Source organism: Pseudorca crassidens, chromosome 5 (genome assembly GCF_039906515.1).
Source record: "Pseudorca crassidens isolate mPseCra1 chromosome 5, mPseCra1.hap1, whole genome shotgun sequence".
Taxonomy (NCBI): Eukaryota; Metazoa; Chordata; class Mammalia; order Artiodactyla; family Delphinidae; genus Pseudorca; species Pseudorca crassidens.
Window position 1 is genome coordinate 24779276 of NC_090300.1, and position 8467 is coordinate 24787742.

The following is an 8467-nucleotide window of genomic DNA, read 5'->3' on the forward strand; positions in this document are numbered from 1 at the left end:
GCTGCACCCTCCCTTGTGGTCACTGAGCCTCCGGGCACTCGCGTGCCGGGCTCCCTTGCTCCTACTGCGCAGGCGCCGCATCCGCCTGGCCGGAAGAGGGAGAAGTTGGGTCTCCAGGGCCTGGCTGGGGCTTGGGATGCTCTGAGCGGGAAGACGACGGCTCTTGGGGTCTGGATGCTAGGTTCCCTTCGAGAACACCTGGGAGAACCAGCTTGTAGGGCAAGGGCGGCAGGCCTGCAGAGAAGGTTGCGGGAGGGACCTCAGCGCGCAAAGGTGCCAGGGCGACGCGCGGGTGTGAAAAGAGCGGCCCCGAGGGGACGGCCACTGGAACCGCCGCGACACGTCCGAGTCGCTGGGCGCCGCGAGGGAGGAGGTCCTTGGCCATTAGTCCTGGGATGAGCGCCCCCTCCCGTCCCTCTCGCCGAAGGGTCCCGCTCCTCCGGGTCCGGGACCAGTTAGAGGAGCCTCTCTTGCTGTTTGGGTTCCCCCGCCCGGCCTCTGTGGCAGAGCGCACTCAGGAAAGCCCTTTCACTGACGGAATCCTTGTGGTAGGAGCAGGTGGGGATGAGAAGGGCCCCGGGCACCCCGGGCCAGGGCTCTTCTAGGCTCGTCGCCTGATCCCGCTGTCTCCCGTCCGCACGGCCGCCCCAGGAAACGTCTGCCAGAGGAAACGTCCGCGCCTCCAGCTGCGCCTTCGCACCCCGCCTGGGACCGCACTGTGCCGCAGGGGCACCGGGGAGTCGTGGCCCAACCATCCCCGAGAGCCGAGAGGGCCGCTGCCCTGGGAACCTCCCAAGTTCGAGTTCGAGCCGAGGAATCACGGGATGAGGAGAGGAAAGGGGAAGTGCGCTGGGACACCTGCGCGCTGCTGCCCCTAAGAGTTCTCGGGCTCCCTTCGAAAAGTTATTTTTGGCAGAAAGTTGAACGGTGTGACCTTTGGCAGAGGGGTGAAGTCACTCTCGCCTGAGTGCCCATGGCTAGCTCACCCCAGAGAACACCTCAAATGTCCTTTGAAGAAGTTACTCACCTCCTATCTTGCAGTGGCAGCCCCGAGGGCAGTTTGGGGGCGCCTTAGCCTGCTAATGATTTCCAGTGAGCCCTTCCACTGGCTTCTTCGAAAGCGAGCACTAGGTAGAAAGTGCGGGTGTGATGGGAAGATTGGCTGGGCTTGTCCACCTGTGGCCCTGTGCCCCTGGATGAGGGATGAAACCTCCCTGTGCTCCAGTTTCCTCATCTGCTAAAAGAGAATTTCCAAGCATCATCTCCACAAGTTTGTCTTGAGCAAGAAACACGATAATCCTTGAAACCATCTAGAATTACCCGTTAAGTGCTTGCTGTTAAGGTTGTTGTTATTATTACTCACAAGACTCCATCTTTCAGACATGTCCCCTAGCTCCTCCCTGAATCAGATTTCCAGACCCTCCTAGAAAGCGTGGCACCCAGGGACCTCAAGCTCCAGAGAGGGTGTGCCTCGGCAGGCAGCACCTAGGCTAGCTGAGGGTCCTGAAACAGTTTATGTTCTCTGAGAGCTCCAGATGCTGGTGCAGTGGGGCACTGAGGCAGAGACGCCATTTGCTTTTGAAAGGCTCAAGAAAAATGAGAGGGAATCGAGTTTATTTCGGTGCAGAACGAAGCAGGAGAAACCCGATCATCATCATGTCACCCCCATGACTTGTTAAGACACTGACACTGAAGATGGCCCAGATGTTGATTTATTTTTACCATAAGTCTCTGAGGTTACTCTGAGTCAGCTGTTGGTTTTTGGGCTTTTCAAGACCCAGGTGTAAAAGGCGGGAATGTGCAAGTGGGGAGCAAAGGTGGGCAACCCAGGGCAGAGCGGTTTGGGGCAAAAGTTACACAAAAACACATTCTTTCCAGTAAGGCATCAGAACCTTTTTTTTTTTTTTTTCATAATCATAGTTGTTCCATACTGAATCTCTGTTCTGGGAAACTTAATAACATCTTAGTCACCAAGTGACTGAGAATCCCACAGTAACATGTTCTACTTGTCACCAACTCCCTGTCTGGGCATCAGGACACCATTGCCTTTTTAGCCAGATATCTTCAATGAGGAAAATGCCTGAGAGTTTTCTAGGAACATTATCAAGTTCAGACCCCAAAACCATTTAAGAAAAAGAGAAACTCAGTAGGCAACTAAGAGAGGTCTCAGCGTTTGCCTCTGAATCTTCCAGTGGCTTTGCAAACATCCAAAACAGCTGTGTAGAAAAAAAAGAGAGAGAAAAAAATTACTTTGGGTTGCAAGTTGATAAAATGTAAATAGGACCAGGGAGATGACCTTGAAACTTGTCTTGCATTTTTGACTTCTTTAGATCCAATATAGACTCTGTGTGAGCCAACATGCAGGGCAAGAGTATTCATCAATTCAAAACAAGTCAACCAGGGCTGTGCATGGTTCTGAACCTCAAGAATACATGGGCAGCCTTGAGAAATGTCTGCAGAGGAAAGAAACCAAAATTGGGTACGTTTCTATGCTTTTGGCTGTGCCACGCATTTGTGGAATGATGGTGAAAAGAAGAGGAAAAAGCCACCCACAATATGATCAGCTGATTCATACAGAAAATCAGGATGACCCAGTTTTCTCTTGTCTGTGACTGACGGCTGGCCCATGCAAGATCAGATTAGCCAGAGGAGGATGATGTTCTTTGCCAGGACTGGGGAGAAACTGCAGACGGCTCAAGGTCCCTGGCTTGTGCCACTGCGAGGTCTTGCTCCGTGTTTAACGGAGGCATCTAGCCTTTGAACTCATCAATGTATTCATTAAGTGTTAAAAAGCATCTTAGTGGAGTGTTTTGCCTGAAATGTGCATATGTCTAAGTCATGAAAAATAGGCATCTGACCCCAAAAGATTTGCTTATTTATTTCCTCTGAAAGAAGTGAGAAGAATTGCCTGATGTACATATGCAATTCTCAATCACACTGCAGCCACTTTTACCTGAGAAAATGTGTTTCAAACCTGCCATACAAATTTCCCCTACATTTTCTGGCACTGCATTTAGTGAAGCAAGGAATCCACAGTCAAATGCTTTGTATAGTTCAAAAAACCTACCAACTTTCTTCCAAAAAAAAACTGTTGTAGAAAAACAGAGCTTCCTTTAAGTGTGAAATATCATTTCATTGTAAAAAGTTAAAAAAGGAACGGTAATCCAACTTCCGGATACTGTTCTGAATTATTTCACCAGACCCTTTTAAAAGGGGATTAGCAGGGCTTTGGGAGCAAAATCCTTCTGTTTTATTCAATCTCTGATTTTATGTTATAATTACTGGTTGTAAAGGCTCTGGAATTAGTATGCAGGCACCATCAGGACACGATGCAGGTGCTATTCTAATGGTTCAGCTTTTTAATTAAGAAAAGAGGTAAGAGAATCTAATCATAAAAACACTTTTGTGAGAGCTGAGAACACTGCAGCCACTGCATGAATAAAGCCTTTATACCTTCCCCTGACAGGTCAGCTACCAAGGCTCTGACTTACGACCTTTTCAGGGCCAGACAATAGTTTAACAGCTTTCTCACCTTGTCCCCACTGAACCTTTTCTTCTAGTACAGATCTTATGGAAATTGCCTTAAGTAGCTTGACTTTTACAAACTATATTGCAGTTAGAATAGATACGTATCCACATAGAAATGGCTGTTCATAGGTCCCAACCACAGATCTCTTGTTCTCTGCATCCCTTTTCATGGGTGGGGGAGGAGGAAGTCTGGGAGGCACAGATACAGTAGTGTATGGGGGGGGGATGGAATCTGCCCTAAAATCTCCACACGAGGGGAAGCAGAACGAAGGCCAAGGTGGACCCCCCCCCATCTCTGGGAAAATGAAACAGGAAAAGTGCAGAGAAAGTGAGGTAGAGGCTGTGCGTAGTTCTGGATGTCTCTGAAGTGGGCTGTCCCTCGAGGAATAGATTTGGCCTGAACACTCTGGCCTTCTTGGAGCCAGCCCAGATTAGTCGGTGTGTCTTAGTCCTTCCTAAGTTCCTTCAGCTCTCCAGTCACTCCCAAAGGATCATCACCTTTGAGTAGAATTGTTCTTGCCCGTGACACTTCAAGACAAGTCCCTCAGCTTTCCCACCAAAGTAATGCTGGAGGCCCTTGAGCCTTCAGAGAGTTGACCATTGGGCCTGAGGCCCTGGAGCCGCCATGATTCTCCCATGCCAGGCTTTGCCAAAACAGAGGGACCAGATCTGGACTCCCAGGGAAGCTCCCACTCTGTCTTCCTGAGGCCCCTGTAAAACTTCTACCCATCACCATTTCTTCCAGAACCCGGACAGGGTGTGTGATTGGAGACCTGGTCCAAGGCCAGCAACCCAGGCTTTGCCCTTCCTGAGGAGGCCAGGGCGCGCCTGGGCCCAGCAGAGAACAATGTGAGTATTAGGATATCAGCCGCCCTCGCAATGATCACGCGTTCAACGATTTTGTTTTCACGGCTGAGGGGGCTTTTTTCCAATGTAAATCAAGCGCTTTAGTTATTAAGGCCAAACACTAATCTCCAACAACCTTGACATAATGTGGCCGGGCTCGCCGGCCCACTTCGCACCTGCAGTCTGAATAGGGCGCCTTGTCAATGGGGGACACGCTTGTTGCCCTGGCTTGCAAAGGAGGGGAGGGAATAAGTCAAGCTTTGTGAATGCCCATGCGCGCTCTCCCTTCCGCCTTTGATCACGGAAAATGTCTTCTAATTTGTCCCTTTTTCATTGTAACAACGTTTTCAAGGCCCTTTCTATTTTTCCAAACCACATTTTTATGAAGAGCATAAATCGCCCCCCGAAAACAAAAGGGGCGCGCCCCGGCCAACCGGCGTCATCACGCGTCAGTGTTTCGCGGCTCTAGAAAGTTTGTTGCGTCTTGAAGCTGCCCTCACTGCAAACGCTGGGCTGGAAGGCCCCAGTCTTCTGGAGCTCCAGATCGGGGCTTCTGGGAGAAGGGTGGTAACAGGCTGTGGGAGGGGAATGTAGAGGGGACTCCCTTTTGGAGGAGGGGAGACGCACCGGGCCTGGGTAGGCAATCCGAAGGGCCAAGGGGCTGAGATTCACATAGTCAGGACCCAGGGGCAGATGTGTCCCTCCGGGATGTTATGCCGCTTCCTGGCCTCTCCTGAACTCAGCAGGCAGTTCCCGGAGGTAGAAATGGGCGATCCACCATCGAACCAAAGCCTTTCGCAACCCCTTTTCTCCTCTCCTATCCCTACTTCCGCAATCGGCAGTGGTCCTACGTCCTCCACAGAACCCGGGAAATTGCGGGGTGCCAGGAGAGGCTTCCTGCCCGCAGGCAATCCCCCCAGATCTTCTGTGGGAAGCCAGAGCATTTTAGGAAATCTCCCCTCCCCATAAAAATCCTTCAAGAAAACAGAGAAATAGGGCCATTTAATCCCGGGCCATGAAGCAAACTTTTTGTCGAAAGTGGCTTTTATTCGGGATTGCAGTTCACTAAAAGTCTGTCTCCGGGAATACAGAGGCATTAATGATGTTGATGTCTCATTTGGTGGGATATTAATTATCAAGGTGCAAATCAATGAGCAACCTCTGTTCCTCCTCCCCCACCCCACTCCCAACATCGATTAAGTTTGGATTTCCAAGTGTTTTGGGGAACCTCTTGCCAGGAACACATTCACCCTAGAGTTTTCACTTTCTCCCTCTCTCCTAGAAGATCGAATACCTTTTCTAAGATAGAAGCAAGCCAAGACTTCTTTTCTCTTTTTCCTCCCGTTAGTTATTACTTTAGCGCAGGCTCTGCCCAGTAAAAAAAAAACTAACATCAGCCACTAACACAGTTTAAAACACTTTGATGTCTTGCCAAGAAACACACTTCCTTCAAGAGAGAAGTCAACATTTGTTTTTCACATTAAATGGCGTTTAGTTGCCAGTGGAAAAAAAGTAATTCTGAGGACCACTTTTTAATTCGATGGATAACAACCGCAGGGGTCTAAAAGAAAATAACGACGATAGCTATAGACACAAATAACTAAATTACCAAAACGTTAGTATATCTCCCGGCTTCATTAATATGTAACAGACGCCCCAGTTAATCTCCAAAAGCTAGTGTTCCCCCTGTAAAATAGCACTCTGGGACGAATTGTACATGAGATCAATCACTGCTAATGCAGGAAGGTTTACTGCAAGAAAGAAAAAAAAAGCTATTTACACCTTCAAATAGAAGCTTTTCAGATTTAAGAGTAAGAGCCATACATCACCAAGAATAAATGATTATGAATTGGTAAACGCACCCTCCAGCGATTAGCTATTCGATGCTATTTATCATTTCTTGGGTAGCGATGGTGGTGGAGGTTTCTTTCCCACTTCTGCTTTGCCTTTTTTAAAAAAAAAAAAAAACATCTGACTGTTTGGAAAGAAAAGCTTGACAAGCAGAGTAGAAGGAGAGAAAAAAAAATAACACCGCGGGAAAGTTTGTTTTTGCATATACTCCAAGTCATCAACACATGGCTATTGCAGATATAAACGGGGTCATGGATGGAGCGCTTAATAGGAAACAATGCAGTCCTTTCATTGTTTCATTTGTTATTGTAAGATTGCCCATTGAAGTTGACACATCAGCAGGTATTATTTCTTTTCTCTCTGGCCCCCTCTCTTTATTGATCCCCTCCCTCATATTTCCCTCCTTCCTCTAGTCCACGAATTCAGGGAGTTCACCATCAGTGCAATTCATTCATTCATTCATTCTTCATTTCTTTAGGAACTTTTCTTTGTGTGTGTGCGGGCGCTGCTTGTCTGCGCTGGCTCGGGGGTGCGTGGCAGCGTGCCTGCGTAAGATTACCACCCGGTGCCCCCTCCCCCCTCGCCAGCCACAGTCGTCCAGGGAAACCGTGCTCCCGCCAAGGCATGGGGTCAGGGACTCCTGGGGACCCCGCTTGCTGTTTGCAACACAAAAGCATATGCAGCCCCTAAACATTCCAAGAAAGACAAAGGCTGGAACCGAGGACTGACTTAACCCTGGTGAAAACAAACCCACAGCCTACCTCCTTGGCCCAGTCCGGCTCTGGAGGCAAGGAGGAGGTGCCGAGACCCGGCTCGAGCCAGGGACTAACAGGCTAAGGCCCCAGCCTTGGCTGGGCTAGGGACGGCTGGTGGAGGCAATTCCTGGGCAATTCCCAGCTCTAAAGCAGGGTACAAGGGAGACCCAAGGCGCTGAAAGGGTACGGTAGGGGTGAGGGATGGGTCCTGAAGCTAAAGCCCGCTGAGCTGCTGGTCTGTCCGTCAGCGACGTCAACCTGAGGGATGCTTGGCGGGAGAAGCATCCCCGGCGCCAGCTTCGCCTGAAGGTGGAATGACGGTCAGCTGCTTGCTCAGTAGAGCGGGGGGCGGGGCAGAGCAGAAGTTCGTGGGCAGGGAGTTCGGGAGTCCAGGTCACTATACCCGGACTCACTTGCCCACTGCTCTGGAGAAAGGTGGCCACATTCAGGCGATGGTCCACGTTTGGTAACTGGACAGCACTCTGTGGGGGTGCTCCAAGGGGCCCAGTGCCTGTACATCTACTTGCAGGGTGGGGTGTTGGGTGCTCGAACCGGGAGGCATGGGGGAAATTTTGAAGGTTACTGTGGGCTGCTAGGTTTCCCAGCTGAAAAAGAGGACTCGGCACAATTATTATATGCTTCCAATGCCCCACAAATTCTGATTTAGTTGTGATAAGGTGTTTTTGTTGTTTGTTTCTTGACAGATTTAATATGGCTGGGAGGGTAATTGTGGCTGTAAGTCTGTCACAGCAGCTAACACTCCCTAGGGCTCGTTCAAGCAAACGTACAACAGGCCTTGCAGATAGTCTCAAGTTTGTGGAATAAACCCAGGGCATGCCCCCCACAGGCAGGAAAAGGGCCCATTTCGGGCTTGCTTTTATGATTGATGTTTAAAGCTAAAGCGATTGAAAAGCATTTTACCTATAAATACAAAAGGAAGGAAGATTCCCGCCCCCCAAAAAAGTTGATAAGTATAGTTGGAGGCTGAATCTTAAGGATCTAATCCTGCACTCCCAGATTTAAAGCATAATATGAAGTTATTAGGAAATAAATTAATGTCTGGGAAGTGGGAGCTGAAATGAAACATTTCTCATTTTTATTTCCTGCTCTATTATCTTTCCTCCTCCTGTCCCCCATGGAATCCTCTCCCATTTTGATAACTTATGACAGGCTGGTGTAGAAAATCTGCTTGAAGGATCAGTTCAGACAGTACTGACCTTCAGGGAGTGGATTTCTCTTTACTTTTCAAAGATGGCACAATCCTGTGCTTCAAAAAAGAGAAATGGGGCAAAGGAATGAGCTGAGAAGTTTGAAAGAGGAAACATACATTCCTCTTGTATCTCCCTCCCCCAAATCCTTTAATACTTTGCACTTAACGTTGAGTCCAGGAAGGAAAAAAAAGAAATTGTTGATAATAAACCCTGTGAAATAAGCAAATTGTCATCGTAAAGATTTAAATTTGCAACTCCAGCAAAGAATATTATTCA